Source organism: Lissotriton vulgaris, chromosome 6, assembly GCF_964263255.1.
Source record: "Lissotriton vulgaris chromosome 6, aLisVul1.2, whole genome shotgun sequence".
Taxonomy (NCBI): domain Eukaryota; kingdom Metazoa; phylum Chordata; class Amphibia; order Caudata; family Salamandridae; genus Lissotriton; species Lissotriton vulgaris.
This window is the reverse complement of record NC_141694.1, coordinates 1,638,724,672-1,638,742,656: the sequence shown is the minus strand read 5'-3', so window position 1 is coordinate 1,638,742,656 and position 17,985 is coordinate 1,638,724,672.

The window sequence follows — 17,985 nt, the reverse complement described above, 5'->3', positions numbered from 1 at the left end:
AGCTTGGAAGGCATCCAATTCCAATGGTTCACCAATTTAAAGAGGCAGAACTTTATCTTCTCCCCCCTTACACTGCTGTCAAGCCCTTCCAGGATCTCAGCCCAGTCCACTTTGTCATACTCCACCTGGAGAAGCATCTGCCACAATGCCCTCAGCTGGGTCGATTGCCGCAACGAGTATTTGTGGCAAATCTACAGGTTGTAGAGACACAACATCACACCATGGTAGCAGCCCCACATTCAAAAATAGGCAACAATGAGGGAGGACCCCAGGGCCCATGGTGATGCCCCAGGCAAATACGGAGTCAATAGCGGAGCTGTAGATACCACCAGCACTGGTGCGTGGGCAGGTGAATCTCCTCTCAGAGGTCCAGAAAAAACTTAAGGGAGCTATCCACGAACAGTTTAGAGATTGTGTCTATGCACACACGCCTCCATTCATGCCAATCGAGCAGAGAGACCCCAATACGAATACCAGCATTCCGCCACAAGGGGACTTCAGTGTGCAGGCAATGTTCAAGCAAAAAGAGGGAAGGTACCCGTCTCCAGGTGACATCCATCGCCTGGATCATGGGGTTGGCAGAGCACTTCATGAGGGCACCACATACATAAAGTGGAGAAATGCCACTCAGGCTTGCCGAAAGACTTCATTCAATCAGAACCCACAATGAGGGTTGGGATCCACCACACCCTGCTGCATGTAGATGAGCTGTGCAGATTAAGCACATTGTCATAGTGTTCCACTGAGGGGGAGACCCAGCCCATCCTACTTTCTATGTGCAATCAATTTGGAAAAGTCAACCGTGGCCGAGCAGTGCCCCAAATTAAACTTTTGAGGTAATCACGGAGCGAAGGATGTCGAATGAGACCTGGAAGGGCAACATTCCTAGCACATATGTAATCCTGCGTAGAGTGACCATTTTAACCGCCTGTACTCGACACAGGATGGGTTTTTTCCGAGTGGAAGGAGATTGCAAATAGGAGAAAGTCGTTCTTAGAAGTTCTGGGGCAAAGGCACGGAGGTCAGTGCTCTAGTAGCTGACCTCCCCTATATTAAAAGCATGCCAGGAACGACGGGCAGCGGGCGCGCCACTGGCATTCCGAAGGAGTGCCTAAGGCAAGCCCGTCTGCACATGTCTGTGCTCGGCCATCGCCAGGAGTCAGAACACCTGCATGTTTCCGGTCAGATTCACACACCTATTCTAACTGTATCGACGTATACACTACCAGAAATTACTAGAGATTAGACTATCTTATTTAGACAAAGTCCCTCACTTGGCTGAGGCCGCCCCCTGCACTCCAATTATACTGGAAGGGCTCTTTGCATGCAACTCTTGTAGATTCCGGAGCATGCACTTTACACAGCCCACCCCCTCAACAATATAATGCCTAATATTAACAGAAAAATGCCCTGCTCTCAAACATCAACAGATTCTTCCTCTCAGCACTTGTTGGGTAATCAATATTGAAACTGTCTGCTTGGGAACATAAGATCACTGCCTAAACACACAGCAGAAATTTGGGACCTTTAATCCTCCAAACGTCCCAAAATTGGCTTCCTAACCGAGACGAGGCTAAAATCAAGCTCCACCCCTGCCGTAACAATAGTACTACCGGTTGGATAGACCTACTAAGGTAGGGGGGGTATAGCTATAGTATATAAGGACTCCATTAAAATAACTATATTGGCGCAACTAAGTATTGACAGCATGGAAGTGATAGTTTTTAGAATTGACCTTCATCCACAATACTATTGGAAAGCTGGCCTGGTGTACCATCCTTCCGGGCCTATCTGAAATGTTACTTCCCAATTACTGGAACTAATATCCCTGCATGCCCTCCCCACAATTTTCTTATCTTATTGGGTGACTTCAATGTGCATAGTGAAGACATCCTGAATCAGGAACCTCATCATTTTTAACAGACCTATGTTCACTAGATGTAAAACAACATCAATGTAGGCCCCACTCACAAAGCGGGACACTAAGTCATTGAACGTGCGATGTCGAGCTATGAGCCCCCTCACTTGGACAGACTACCCAATGATCAAGTTCAAATTTAGGGATCCTATGGCACTTAATGCACGATCCCCTACTTATAGGAGCTGGCACAGAAAGTGGCACAAAATCACTCCTGATAATTTTCACAATCTAACTCCTAAGTCATGGAATCTCGACAAGGAGAACATAAAGACTGGTTGAGCCCAATACAAGGCTATAATAACAATGGCCATGGATCAATTAGCCCCTCTAAAGCAGAGTACAAGTGCAGGCAGGCGCACTCAATCAGCTTGGTTCTCCTCCAGGCTCAAAACGGAGAAGAGTCTCTGCAGATCATTGGAGCAGCTTTGGCATCCCTCCCTAAATCACACTATAAATCACCTCTATCTAAATATCATACAAATATAAGACTTGCCCGCAAAGCCCATATTATTCTACAGTTGGAGCAGGCTGGGAATGCTCCCAAAACCGTCTATACGATGCTCGAAGCCTTTACGCACCCAGAGGCATGTAATAATGAGCAGGCACCCTCGCAAGACTTATGCAACAAAATTGCAACCCACTTTACAAAGATAATATATCTAATTTATGAAAAAATTACTCAAGATGGAAGAGCCCAATGCAATTCATCTGACGATCTCTCACCCACTCGAGCTACCCTCCAGAAGCTGGAATACTTCCCCTTAGTTACGCCTGATGCAGTGGAGTCTTTACTCGCTATTATTAAATCAGGTTCCCCCTTGACATAATCACCATCCCCATCTGCTCCATTCTTAACTTCTCACTAAATAAAGGTTATGTCCCTACCGAGTGGAAGGCAGCACAAATAACTCCTATAAGGAAGAACCTTAAGGCTCCTATAGATGACTTGACTAATTATCGTCCTTTCTCTCTGTTACCTCTACTGAGCAAGCTGTTAGAAAAACATATTAATAAACATCTTTTAGAACTTGTCGAGGAATCTGGCTGTTTTGATCCATCTCAGTCTGGTTTTAGACCCAGACACAGCACTGAGTCAGCCTTGATTGGCATCACAGATTACATCAGACAGGCTCTGGACAACAGACAGGCAATTATACTTGTGCTGCTTAGCTTGTCAGAGGCTTTCAACACTGTCTCACATCAAATTTTGCTCGGGAGACTCAGTGAGATTGGAATGCAAGGAAGAGCCTTACAATGTATGTTGAGTTTCCTCACACACAGAACCCAGACTATCAATCTAGGTCCCTTCCATTCTAGGACCACACAACTGACCAAAGGAGTATCCCAGGATCCTGTCTCAGTCCCACTTTATTTAACATCTATGTTGTCACTTTGGCAGGTTTACTTAGGAAGTAAGGTTTTATACCTATCTCCTATGCTGATGATACTCAGCTCCTGCTAACCTTTGATAAACATGACCCTAATGCTCAGACCATCTACTCAGAAGGTATGAAAGCCATTACCATCTGGACGAGGCACAATTTCCTCCAGCTCAATGCAGGAAAAACGGAAATTGTGCTGTTTCGTGACACTCCTTGGAGATGGTCCTCAAGCTGGAGGCCAACAGAATTGGGATCTGCACCGGAACCCAAGACTGTGGTAAAAAATGTAGGGGTCTGCCTGAACCAGAAATTTATTATATAGGAGCATGCTCCTACCACCATTGGCGCCTGCTTCCATGCTCTAGGTGTCTTTCGAAGAGTGTTTCCCTTTCTCCCCTTCTCCATTCGGAAAACCTTGGTCCAGGCACTAGTACTAAGTCGATTAGAATACGGCAATGCTTTTCTGACCTCAGCCAAGGAAGCATCTTTGAACAAATTGCAAGTGGTACAAAACACAGTTGCCTGACTGGGCTCCAATGCTCCTGCTCCTCCCCTTTCCCTCCCCCTCTTGCAGAGACTGCATTAGCTACCAGTGTGGAAACTAAAGATATGCTGCATTGTGGATAAAGCCCTAAATGACAAAGGCCCCAGTTATCGGACAGAGAAATGAAAAAAATATCAGCCTCCTAGGACACTGCACTCAGGGACCAAATCCCTACTTGTGGTCCCACACTGCAAAAAAGATCTGCTAGGCGGGAAAGCCTTCTTCCACTTAGCCGCTACCTTCTGTAACCAACTTCCTGTACATTTGTGGGAATGCTCTGATTACCTGCAGTTCCGTAGGCTTATGAAGACTACATTGTTTTAACACATGCCTCTAGTGCTGACCAACTAAGCAGTTCATGAGCGCAGAGATACCCCTTGGGGGGGTGATTCAGGCGCTATATAAATCTCAAATCATTCAGACGGAAAGATTGAGTTGTGTCCACTTGACATCGTACGCTTTTGCCCACTCCATCAGAGGCTTGAGATTATGCATGGTCATGAGTTCTAACCCCCTGTCAATCTAGTTTCTCTCTCTACTGCTGGATGAACAATAATTTAGTTTGCAAATATCACAATGTGGGGAGAGGGTCCCTCCTATAACCAGATCATTTGTGGCACAAAAACAATCTTTTTTCATTTACATTCTTTGTTCTACAACCTTCCTTTCCCATGGCTCTGCTATGGCTTGTACTGTAATTTCTCACTTTAGCATTCAAGTCACCCATTGTAGTGTAGTTCCTATATTCCCAACAGGCTCTGCGCATTGGAATAATATATTCAGCAGTGTAGACGTAGGACTGAGGTCGACTAGGTCTCTACTGACTATATTAGACTTAAGGTTTGCCAGCTAGCTCAGAGGTCACTAGAAACTTTCTCGAATAAACGAGGAGGAGTTTAACCTCCCTGGATAGATAGGAAGGGATTAGCTTCTGCCAAACATATAACACGACAACTTTGCTCCCTCAGAATAAGAGTGTATCTCTAGAGTTGTGTGAAAACAATAGACAGCTATTTCACTCAGTCTATCTTGCGTACTTAGTTTCACCAGAGTGCAGAGAAAAGAGAGACAGGCGTTTTCAATAAAAGGTGTAATTTATTGAGCAGTCTTCTTCCTCATGCAAGAGAAATTAATTGCCATAATTGCAATACTTAATATAAAGTAAAGTGCGTACAGTAAAAGGAGTAATATGAAATAATACTGTAAAAGCATTGATATGGTTTCTTAGCCATAAGATACTTTAAAATGGATAAAATATATACATACATATATACATTGACTAACGTACTCAACTGGTGCTTCTAAATACGCCTACCCCGGTGTACCTGACCTAAGCCTAATACGTGGGAAGGAGTACGTAAGTAGCAGTTTAAGTTAAGTTGGTTTTGCCAAGAATATGACTCAAGAATTCTCTTTAAGGGTTTAGTCAGCTCCGTACCTGGGTAATAGAATGCAGCAGGTCTGGTATCTCTCTTTCAGGACTCGATATCCCATCAGCCCGCAAAGGCAGCTGAGAACACCAGAGCTGGATTTCTCGGCAGGAGAAAAGACAGCGTCTCTCTCAGTGCGTCAAAAGGGAGGGGCAGCGTCCGTGGGCTCTCGCATCAGCTGGGCTCTCGGGCAAGTAGATAGCTGCTCGGCTCCAAAACCACCACCGTGTGTTTGCTTAAGGCAACGTTGGTATATTTATACCTGAAAGGTGCCGGGTTTAACGTAAGGTTGGACATAAGACGTCAATAAAGATGTCACTAAGAACTGGCCGTTCTTACAGTGCTTCACAGGAGTTCTAGGACGAAATCAAAACAAAAGCAAATGGGGATTTCCCAGGTTGCTGGAGGTTTGGTTTGTTTAGGGAACTCGTTGTGCTTTCTAGGAGTCCGGGGAAGTAGCCTTGCTTAATGTGACTGCATGGGCTACAACTAAATATGAATATGATTCCTATTCCATTATAGGGATATTATTGATTATAACCGTACAAGGGCATAAAATAGAAATATCAATTTAGGTTCCAGATAAAAACACAATACCCACTCCATGATCTAATGTCCATCATTACTAAAACTAAGCAATAGTAAACATTTAAAGGTGCATGTGTATTCCAACCCACCCCAAAATACATTTTTTGTATTCGAAATGGTGTATGCGAAATACACGAAAATGATTATTGGTACTGTACGCTTTTGCAAGCAGTGTAATCATTCAGTTAAACATGCTTATATATATTAGCTGAACGATTTGCGAAAATTACACATGAAATGGCTCTTCATACGGAAAAGAAGGTTGAGACCATTCCATCACATATGAATACAGTTGCTGTAAATGTGCTAGAGTTTGAGGTAATATATTGTCTCTAGAGTTCCTAAAAATAGAAGCTCTGTTCTTTAAGAATAGTTCTACTTTAAGCAGAGTACATGTGCCAGAAAAAGGTAAATATTTTGGAAGTTTGAAAAAAAATAGTTTCGCTTTCAGGGGAGAAAATAGTTCCAAATGTTTTCAGTAGCTTTTGTTTATCAAAGCTGAAGGCCGAATTCAGAGTTCAGGGGAACGCTGTGTGCTCGTTGCTTAAAAAGTTATTCTTTCTGTTCAGGGTAGAACATCATTTCAGACAGACTCGCAAAAAATTGGTCTACGACATCAGGTGAAAGTTCGACCAAGTTTGAAAATGCCGCAACAGTGCAGTCGTGAGAATGATTGCTATCATCGATGTCAGGATCAGCAATGCTCACAGAAGGTCGTACCTGGGTGATGCTGCTCTCATCTCGTACTTTACTGCCACCTAATCGTAGTGGTGAAGTCCCAACAAATGCCGTCATCAGAATGGGTAGCCGCTGGGGACAACACGATGCATGAGCCATTACAGGACTTAGCAAAGTATCTGTATCCAATGGTACTGCTGATGGTAGTGTAAGACAGACGTCCAACACGCATTCTTCTCCGCATAGCATACATTGAAGCACAGGTAGGATGCAATTTTGCCAGATTGGTCTAAATGAAAGAAACCAGGTCATATTCAGATCTCTTAGCCGGGCTAATCCAAGGACTTTAGTTATGCGGGCCCGATAGCGTATAGCTAGGATCGTTTCTTCCATCGTTGCTGGAGTCTTGTCTGCGACTTGGCTTGCCATATCGGAGCAGAAGGATCAAAAATAAAATTCCTGCTACGAGTCCCAAAAGTAGTGGTAGGCCGCCAAAGACAGAATGGACAAAATTGGGAAAAATGCCCAGAACTGTTTTCAAGGGTGTTAAAAGTCCTGAAAAAATTGTCTTAAATATATGTGGGATACCACTGGTATCAGACATATTTAGGATTTGGCTTAGCATTTCTACGAAATGCACGGGGCAATTTGTTGATAAAAGGGTATGTATCTCTGCTGTTGTCCTTGCAACCAGAAGATCATATGTTTCTTTTGATGACGTTAAAGGCACAGTTGTCTGTAAAAGAACAGACTTCATTCTGCTTAAAGTATCAATTCAAATAGAGGAGATATTCAAAGAAGGCCAAATCGTCGCCTCCGTATCTGGAGTGCTGTTTGGATACAATACTTGCATACAGCAAGTGACCATGGAACTAACGCTTACGAGATAGGCTTTCCCTGGCACCATGCCACAACAGCTGTGGTCCACTATTAGAATATAGCTCCCGTTAGAAAGCCGTCTAAAGAATGGCTCTATTTGTGTTGCAGGTGTGCCGTGCTGGTGACATGAAAGGTTATTTGAAGTTCCCTCACAGGCCCCATGTAAATTAATACCTTGGCACAGAAGTATACCGCTTAGTGATTGTTTACAATTGTTGCCACTAAGAAATACATTCTGTTTCTTTTCACTATAACATGTGTGTGTGTAAGGCAATTTCCATGATGACTTAATGTACCCTTTACCCAACCTTTCATACTGGCCCACTGGTATTTACTCTTGGCAGTATTTAAATTGGAAAGTTGTTATCGGAATTATAATTATTCCGTGTATCATCCATTCAATGACAGGTCTTTCTGACATTGTCAATGGTAATCTCTCAAGTTTTTCAATGCTCAGAATCGTATAGTCTGCTCCTTTTTGTGCCAAACTGATTTGTTTATCAGTAAGGTTAAAGATAGAGAATAATGACGTTGTGTTTATCAAACGCCATGGCACGTAGCCTGAACGCAGATTTTGCAACGTCCAGCCGAGCTGTACAATAGAACGTAATTGGGACTGACTGTGTTGTAACATTAGTAAGTCCTGATCTATTATATCGATAGCAGATGATACAATACTGTCCAGTGAATATATTCTGGAGGACAGAGTCATTAACCCATTGTCCACAACAGAAAGGGATTTTTCCAAATTAATACGATCAATTTCTCGTATTTTTTCTGCTGTCTCAATTTGAGTTACTTTCCAAGCTTCGTTGTATGCAGCGTATATACCGGCCACTATGAAACGTTTTTGACGCTGTTTGCGTGGTCCCATTATGAAATCACGCAAGTCAGCACCGTCTTTAAGTAAAGTCAAGTGTTGCTTAATTTCAGCCAGTGTGGATTTCTGTAGACACTCAAGGCATAGTTTCCCTACACTGTATGTTGTTACTATCCCTGGATATTGTCTCTGGGAGTATCTAGGGTCTGGTCTGGTCATGTTGAACCCCTGTATTTTGTTCAGGAATCTATCTTGACAGTTATTTGTGTCTGTTGGCCAGATCAACCACTTTTTCCAATCAGGATGTGTTCTGTTTTGGTGTAAAATATTGGATACGTCTATCTCAACATCTGTAGTGGCATTACTATCAGGTATTGGCTTTGGAATAGACGCTTTGTTTAAGTCTTTAATATTAGCTAGGCCAAGACAAGTAGTCTGTTAAATGGTGTCATTCAAGAATATTATTTGTTCTGGGATCATGCAGGCTCTAAATAATGCTTCTAAACCTTGGACCTGCCAATTTTTTGTACCCAGATGCTTTTCGTTTCAATGTTGTGTTTCCAGAATTCAAAACCAAATGTAATCATTTTTTCATAAAATGTTTCAGAATAAATCAATTTAGTATTTGTCAACAATGTTTTTATCCCTGTCTTATTTAACAGTTCAAAATAAAATGTTTCTGCATCACTTGTGTTAAACCCTGAGAAGTATGGGAATTTCTCATAAAATGTTTTCGAACTGCTTTTAGGTAGAGTTGCACAATGTTCCCATTGATTATACTTAAAAACATTTCTAGGTTGAGCAGATTTATGTAAATAGTGATGTGCAAAGTGATTGTAACAGTACATTTGTTCATAATTCGACGAACCCTGTAAGTAATCATGTTCTGTATATTTTGCTGACATTACTAAATCTGACATCATATTATTTATGCTTTCAAAGTCCCAATCATCAGAGAATGTACTTGGTTTTACAAAGTCACTTAATGAAACCTTGAACTGATGTGGATATTTCAAGAGTTCAACCGGGCCATAGATTTCGTAATCCGTTTTGTCCCAAGCTACCCCTCCGGGTATTGGAATGGCTGTGACATTCACTGATGATAGTTCTCTTTTCTCGATGTGAGATGACTTGTGTGGCTTTAGGACCAAGTTGATGTTTTGACTTGCTGTGTCCATTGTACTGTATTTTCCCTCAATTAATTTTCCCAAACAAAGTACCATGATGAGCTAAAGCAGGAGGAAAAGTACACCTAACACAATCCAAAATTCAATCCATGGAGAAATCAGATAAGTTTCTTTGAGTTGATGAAAGAATTTAGTTAATTTGTCTTTGAAAGTTTTTGTTGTTGGCGTTTCTTCAGGTTCGCTTGGATCTTCAGAAAAGTTATCGAAATTGATGAAGTAGCCAGATGCAGTTCTGTCAATTGCTAGAATTGCTTTCGAATTTCCCTTTGCTTTTTCATTTTTTCTTTCATTAGCATAGTCTGAGGCTACATCGTTGTAAACAGGTGTTTCTTGACGAACTGTTGCAATTTGGGTTTCAAGAGGCACAAGTTCCATGGCATTGTTGCATAGTCCTTTTTTATTCACTGCAGGTTTATCAAATGTGATTAGTCTCTCAGTTTGAACCTCTTGGATTGTAGCAAATTTTGGTATTCTGCTATTTCTTGGGAGTCCACTGGGCCTACTACTTATTATTGGCCACATGATTGTGGTTTTACCAGGTCGATGGATACAACTCGGTTCTCCTTTTTACCAGCAAGGGGTGGCAGTACAACTGATCTTGTTCCGCTGACTGCTAAGACAGGTACTGCTTTTCTGTAAGAAGGCCCAAATTCCTTCTTCACCGCGATCTTCTCTCTGACCAGATCCCCAATCTTTGGAATCAAGACAGGCCTTGCTGGGACAGGTGGTTTATCTTTAGTGGCTGTTGGCTGTTGTTTTAACTTCATGTTGCTCAGGGCTTTTCTTGTTTCATTTAAGTTTTGTAAAACAGCCAAACGATCTTTGATATCAAAGCATTTTTTTTCTACCACTGAAGTCTGACTATCCAAGTCCTTAATATGCATTCTAGTACCGAACAATAGTTCGTACGGACTGAAACCTTTTAGAGAATTTCTTGGCAGAATATTAAGACTACGTTGGACGCTTGTTAAATGTTGGACCCACCCATCACCCGAACCTAATACCCTCGCCGTTATAGATTGCTTTATGTCCCGGTTTTTTCTTTCCACAATCCCGGAAATCTTTTATAACAGTTCTGGCGTCAGCCGAGCGCTGGGGCCACATCCAAATGAATCTCGTGCAGGAATCCACTGCGTCTGTGATATATTTATAGTTACCTTCCCTTTGTAAGGGACCACAGTAGTCCAGGTAAACACAAGCTAAAGGTCTATCTGAAATTAGAAGGGGCGTCTGTGCTGGTCGTTTCACTGTTGATACTTTCATTCTTTGGCATATTTCGCATTCTAGAACATATTTCTTAGTTTGTACTCTCATGCGCGGCCACCAATATCTCTGTTTTAATAATGATATTGTGGCGGAAACACCAGCATGTGCAGAAGCGAGCCCTTCATGTGCCGCTGTAATTAGTCCTAACCTGTGTTCCATGTTTGGAATTGCCCTATCCCCCACTCCAGGGATTCGAGCAAAAGGAACATTATTTGCATCAGTTATGTATGAGTACTTTACTGGAAAGCCTTTCGGGAGTGTTTTTCTGTCCTGTTTTACTTACGCACTGACAGCTTGCATTATATCGCTGTCTATTTTTGTTTTTGACCGGGTGATAGCAGCTACGGAAGCCGTTTGCACAGCTGCCTTCGCGGCTTCATCAGCCAATAAATTCCCCACAACGTGAACGCCATCATGTTGATGACTCAGTGTATGTATCACGTGAGTCTTTTGTAGTTCTTTCTGTAAAAAAACTACTTGTTCCCAAAGCGTTTTATGCTTGATTGTGCCACCTTTTGCATCTTTGAAACCGTTATGAACCCAGTTCTGCAAGTATTCATTATAAGACAGAACGCAGTAATATGAATCGCACACTATTAGTGTGGGAAATTCGCGATCCGTATTTTCAAGCGCCATCTTTAAAGATCTGATTTCAGCTCGCTGAGTCAAACAGTTTCTCAGTGATTCAGTTTTTGTTATTTTTGGTCTAAATTTACCACAGCGCCAGCGACCTTTAACGATCGCGCAAGCTGCATTGTGGGATTTCTTATTCACATCGTAATGTTGTGCAAATCTGTCCATATAGATTACACAAGAGTACTGTTGGCGAGACAGAATTTCGATTGGCAGAGGATATTCTTCTTCATATTTTAGATCTTTCAGTTTTTTCATGTTCGGGTCAAAATAGTATTTCACGTCTTCTGCAGCAAGAGAATGTTCCTACTGTGTTCATTTTGGATCTAATGCCACCATTTTTAGATTAACTGGGCTTAATAACACCTCAAGGGCTGATTCTGCTGTATAAACAGTTATTCTTTTGCCTTGGGCTTGGGCTCTTTTTTTTGCTACAGCAGTTTGAACCGCATTTACAATATTTTCTGTAAGACTGAATGTTTTTTCAGCTTGTGTGTACAAATGTGATTTGTAAGCTATTGGTACCGTTTCTCCCTCATTAGAGGTCAGGTACGTGAAACCGCATCTTCCTGGGATGACTCGGATTACAAGGTTGCGAGTTTGTAATTTTGTTTTAGCTAACATGTCTGTTTGCAATGATCTATAAATTTCTGTGTGTTTCTGAGTCCAATTGATTGGTTTAAAATCAGGTTTTATTAATTCATAGAGAGGTTTAACCCTCTCTGCATAATTTAGAATGTAAGTTCTTCCGAAATTCAGGAAACCTAGCATTGATTGTAAGTTCTTCAGCGTTTTTGGTGCTTGGAGTACAGCGCACTTCTCTAAGAAGTTGTCTGCTAGGCTTTTGCCTTCACTTGATAATTCATATCCTAAAAACAGGACAGTTAGGTGGGCAATTCGTGACTTTTAAAGTTGAATTTGTAACCCTCTGCTGCGAACCCAAGTATTATGGTGTTCACTCTTTTCAAGTGAGTATCCAGGTCATCATCTGTGAGATAGATGTCATCGACATAAGATAATGCCTCATCATCATATATTTGTAGTAACTCTGTTACCCTTGCTGAGAATAATCCTGGGCTATTCTTGAATTCCTGTGGGAGTCGACAGAAATTTTTCTGTGACCCCATTATTGAGAAAGCTGTTAAATACCTGCTTTCAGGTGCAATGTTTTGACAAAAGAATCCATTAGAGATGTCTAATGTTGTTTTGCATTTTTTGCGAACGATGTTGTTCATTAGTGCTGCACTGTGTGAGTTTTGTACTGCAAATGTCTTGCAACATGAGTTAAGGTGTCTGTAGTCCAAGACTAGACGATATGAATCATCTGGCTTGGAGACAGGAAACAAAGGATTGTTCATTTGAGAGGTGCATGTTTTGATCACCCCTTGGTATTCAAGTTGATCTAAGATCTCCCTGACTTGTTTTTTAGCTTCTTGCTTAATTGGGTCCTGCCTTTAAGCAGTGGGTTGACATTTTAACTGGATTTTGTGAGGAGGGGAGTCCTCATCCCATCCTACATGATTTTTATATAATGCAGGAGCTTGGGCTACTGCCCATTTTCCTGCATATGTGTATTTTCTATGAATTGGAATATGGTTTGAGAAGGCAGGCATAATCATTTCTTCGCCATGGGGGCACTCCCTGACAAACTCTGGTGGCCAGTCTTTCTCAGCTAATAGGATGTCATAGCCTTTTGAAAGGTTATCCCAAAACAGACCCCTTACTTTCCTAGTCTTATCTCCCTCTATACGCAATGGTATCTGCGGTTTCCACCTGAATGTATTCATTCGTGTCCACTGTCTCCAGATGATTCATCAGGATCTTGCGAGCTATTGTCACTTCTGCTGCGCTGTCTAGCATTGTCTGGGCCCACTCTCCGTTTTTCAGCTGTGTCCTCAGTATCCTCAGCATGTTTGATTATTTTAATACTGGCTACCTTCTTTCTTCGAAATTGTAATTTTTTACTTTGAGCAGGTTCCTTGTCTTTGGACTTGACTTGCTCTTCCCTGTGTTCTGACCCTCCTCTTCTTTCCGATTTCTGCGAGGAAGTCTGAAAAGATCGAGAGGGACGTGTATCAATATCTTGATATCTATCAGGTTTTGTCAAATTATCCCTATTTCTAAGGTTGAATCTTTTCTCAGAGGGCTCCCTCTGGGGAGACTTATATCCTTGGTCCGGAGATCTTTCTCTCCGCAGAGGAGACCTTCCTCTGGACTGGAATCTTTTTTCTTTGGGAGTGGATTGTTTATTTCCATCCCAGCTCTTTTTTGGAGTGTTTAGATTATTTTTAATAAATATCTTTTCAGGATTTTCAGTTAGTTGGGGTTTTACCGGTTTTCCACCCAAACTATCTCTACCTAGTTCTTCATAGGATTTTTCTATGATTCTGGCAAGTTCAATTGGTCTGCTATATCTGCTTCTTTCAAGTTCTGGCGGATCGCCACAGATGCTGCTTCTCCTTTTATGTTGGCTAATAATATAGCTGAGACCTGCTTGAAGTCTTTCAGTAATTTCATACCCAGAGTTAAAGCAGGTTCTGGACCATATTCATTTTGAATCTGTCTTAGTACATCTGGTATTACCGCCATGGACGGAACACCATGTGTTTTTGTGTAAATGGAAGCAAAGACTGCGCCCCAAGTGTCACAATCCTCCACATGTGGTGCAATCCCCATTGGAAGGCAGATAGTCAGAATTCTGTATTTCTCACTAGGGGTAGTATCCGGAAATACTGCCTCTATTTGAGTTATCTTTTGTGCTAGCCAGAATGGAATTTATTCCAGTTTGCGGGTGTTTTACCAAGACATGATTGTATGTTCTGTGGTGTAATTTTGTTTGTGTTTCCCTGATGAGGGGTCAGCTGTGGAATGTTAACAGCTGGTTGGACTGTTGAAGTCCGCATTACATATTGGACTAATTGTCTATGTATTTGAATTAGTACTTTTAGCTGGGCTAAAAGTTCCCGGTCTGACATTTTTTCGATGTCTGGGTGTGGTGTGTAGCTGGCTAGAACCGGCCACGTTGCTCCTGGTCTACCTAGTGGACCGAGCCTGGTGATGTGATTATTACGGTGCCTTTAAACCAGAGCAGGTGCTCTTGGTATTTTAATGGGATTTCAACCTCCTCCAAAAGAGTGTATTCATCCGGAGGTTCCTCTATTTTGTAATAGTGGAATTTGTGTGTTACAGCGTTTGCTGCTGGAAAGTTTATCCATGAATAGAATACCTCTGTCTGCCAATATTCATGGGCCTCTACCACGAATATGACTGTACCACCTCGCGATGTCAGTCCGTTTTCTATAAGTTTAAGAGTTATAAGTTTTCTTATGTTGACCGGAATGAGTATAGCATTCGAGTCATTCTGTAGGAGACTCGTTTCCTCCTCTAGGAGTCGAGCTGCTATTCTAGCTTCCTCCCTCTCGTCTTCACTTCCCCCATTTTAATGGCAGAAAGGTTTTTGTTGCAGATCAAGGAAACAAAGATTAGGTGCACAATATTTTGGAACACTGTATCCTTCAATGTTGACTAAACCAAAAACAATACATAGGAATCTCTTCCTACTAAGTTCCAGCAGATTTTAACCTCTTACCCACTCCAGACGTCTTTTGGAGTATTTACGGGAAAAAGGGTCTGTGTGAAAAAGCACGACTGAGTTACTCTAACGTCTTGCGTTAGATTTATCGCCTTACCAAACGTTGGGCGCCATGTAGTGTAGTTCCTATATTCCCAATAGGCTCTGCGCATTGGAATAATATATTTAGCAGTGTAGACGTAGGACTGAGGTCGACTAGGTCTCTACTGACTATATTAGACTTAAGGTTTGCCAGCTAGCTCAGAGGTCACTAGAAACTTTCTCGAATAAACGAGGAGGAGTTTAACCTCCCTGGATAGACAAGAAGGGATTAGCTTCTGACAACCATATAACATGACAACTTTGCTCCCTCAGAATAAGAGTGTATCTCTAGAGTCGTGTGAAAACAATAGACAGCTATTTCACTCAGTCAATCATGCGTACTTAGTTTCACCAGAGTGCAGAGAAAAGAGAGACAGGCGTTTTCAATAAAAGGTGTAATTTATTTAGCATTCTTCTTTCTCATGCAAGAGAAATGAATTGCCATAATTGCAATACTTAATGTAAAATAAATTGCGTACAGTAAAAGGGGTATTATGAAATTATACTGTAAAAGCATTGATATGGTTTCTTAGCCATTAGATACTTTAAAATGGATAAAATATATACATACATATATACATTGACTAACGTACTCAACTGGTGCTTCTAAATACGCCTACCCCGGTGTACCTGACCTAAGCCTAATACGTTGGAAGGAGTAAGTAAGTAGCAGTTTAAGTTAAGTTGGTTTTGCCAAGAATCTGACTCAAGAATTCTCTTTAAGGGTTTAGTCAGCTCCGTACCTGGGTAATAGAATGCAGGAGGTCTGGTATCTCTCTTTCAGAACTCAATATCCCAGCAGCCCGCAAAGGCGGCTGAGAACACCGGAGCTGGATTTCTCGGCAGGAGAAAAGACAGCGTCTCTCTCAGTGCATCAAAAGGGAGGGGCAGCGTCCGTGGGCTCTCGCATCAGCTGGGCTCTCGGGCAAGTAGATAGCTGCTAAGCTCCAAAGCCACCACTGTGTGTTTGCTTAAGGCAACGTTGGTATATTTATACCTGAAAGTTGCCGGGTTTGACGTAAGGTTGGACATAAGACGTCAATAAAAATGTCACTAAGAACTGGCCGTTCTTACAGTGCTTCACAGGAGTTCTTGGACGAAATCAAAACAAAAGCAAATGGGGATTTCCCAGGTTGCTGGAGGTTTGGTTTGTTTAGAGAACTTGTTGTGCTTTCTAGGAGTCCGGGGAAGTAGCCTTGCTTAATGTGACTGCATGGGCTACAACTAAATATGGATATGATTCCTATGCCATTATAGGGATATTATTGATTATAACCGCACAAGGGCATAAAATAGAAATATCGATTTAGGTTCCTTGATAAAAACACAATACTATCACAATCTTCAGGTTGTGGTTCGGCATGGATTCAAGCTCAGCTTGCAACTGTGAGTAGAATATGTTACTGACTGCGTCATTTGAGGGAGCACAGCACTGGATAATGGTAATGTTGATGAGCGCCTTTTAACCTGGCTTTCATGAGTCTGCTATTGACTGGCTTTCAATCAATTAGGTATTTCCTAGGAGTGGGCGGAACTAGTAGAGTTTTACTCAGTGGAATTCTGCGGAGTTACCTAAAAACACTGCGAGATTTATGGAGTTCCACAAACTGCGGAATTCCAGTCCGTCACACTGCTCACGCTCATTGTTAGTGACAGGACAAGCTGTAAAATCAGCATGAATAGCATCATGCAGCATGCCAGAGGGTGCAGCTTCTTTCTTCCACTCGAGGAGATTTTCTACCGGAGCAGGAGCTTTCGCAACGCTAGTGGTAACTTTATGAGTGGTAGCAACCTGCTGTGAACTCTCGCTTTGAGAAATCTCACCTGGAGGCAGGCTAGCACTCATTTTCTATCACTCCCCAACTTGATATTGGAGAGCCATGCCTGAGAAAAAATCCACCATGCAGCTGTTGGGCAAATTCTGCGCCAAAACTTTGCAAACTCTGCAAGCGGAGAAGAATTTACATCCCAACCCAAATAATCCTCTGTCCCGTTGCTCTGTATGATGGATCTGGACAGATCTGGTTCACCTACTTTCACTGACCTTGAGGATGTGTAGGTTTTAGCACCTCATCTCAGATGTTACCTGAGCCTGAATTCCTGTCTCATACATAGTCCGTACATTTCATAATCCATATCTAGTCTTGCCCTTGGCACTGAGAATTTCAGTCATCCTGTCAGTAGTTTCCTTGCAGCTTGACTACTGTTAATCATATGTGTCTAATGGAGAGATTCTGGAAGTCCCTCGTGCCCACAAGATTTAGAGTTTCTTGCTACTGTTTTGGTAACAAATGCTTTTTATGGGACAAGGTTGTTAACCTTGTGCCCAACCCCCAACCTGGAGGACCACGGGATCATGCTTCATTTGGTCTTTACGCTTTGCACTGTCCAACTTGGGTGACCCTTCCAGGTGACTAAACTCCTTCCAGCTTAGTTTTCTATGGCACTGAGACATGCAAGCACCACAACCACTTTAAGGTGGTGAACCTCCAAGGATCACCAGTGCCTATATATTTTATGACCATGAGATAAGAGATGATGTTAATACTATGTAGCAAATATCCATGCAATTGCCCATGCAATTAAGGTGAATTTTAGTAGGTTTACTGTAGAAAGTCAAAATGGAGTTGCAGGTATAACTAAGTGCATAATGATGCACTTAGTTATATGATGGTACCAAATCAGCCCATCCTCATCTGACCAATGCTAACATTATATTGAGTTCAATGACACAAGCATTCCAGATGCATCTTACTCACCACAGAATGATAACGTTGTGATACATGATGCAAACAAAGGACTAAGGATTACTGGACACAGTAGTGACATGATGTTAAGTATATACCTTCAAAATATCTCCCTCGCTCAACATAATATGCTAAGATTCATAATTAAATATAATGCCAGCATATGAGGTGTAGCCTTCATTCTATATTTGAAAGATCTGCAACAGGAGCAGTGTTCCACATGCACTGTGAGGGATT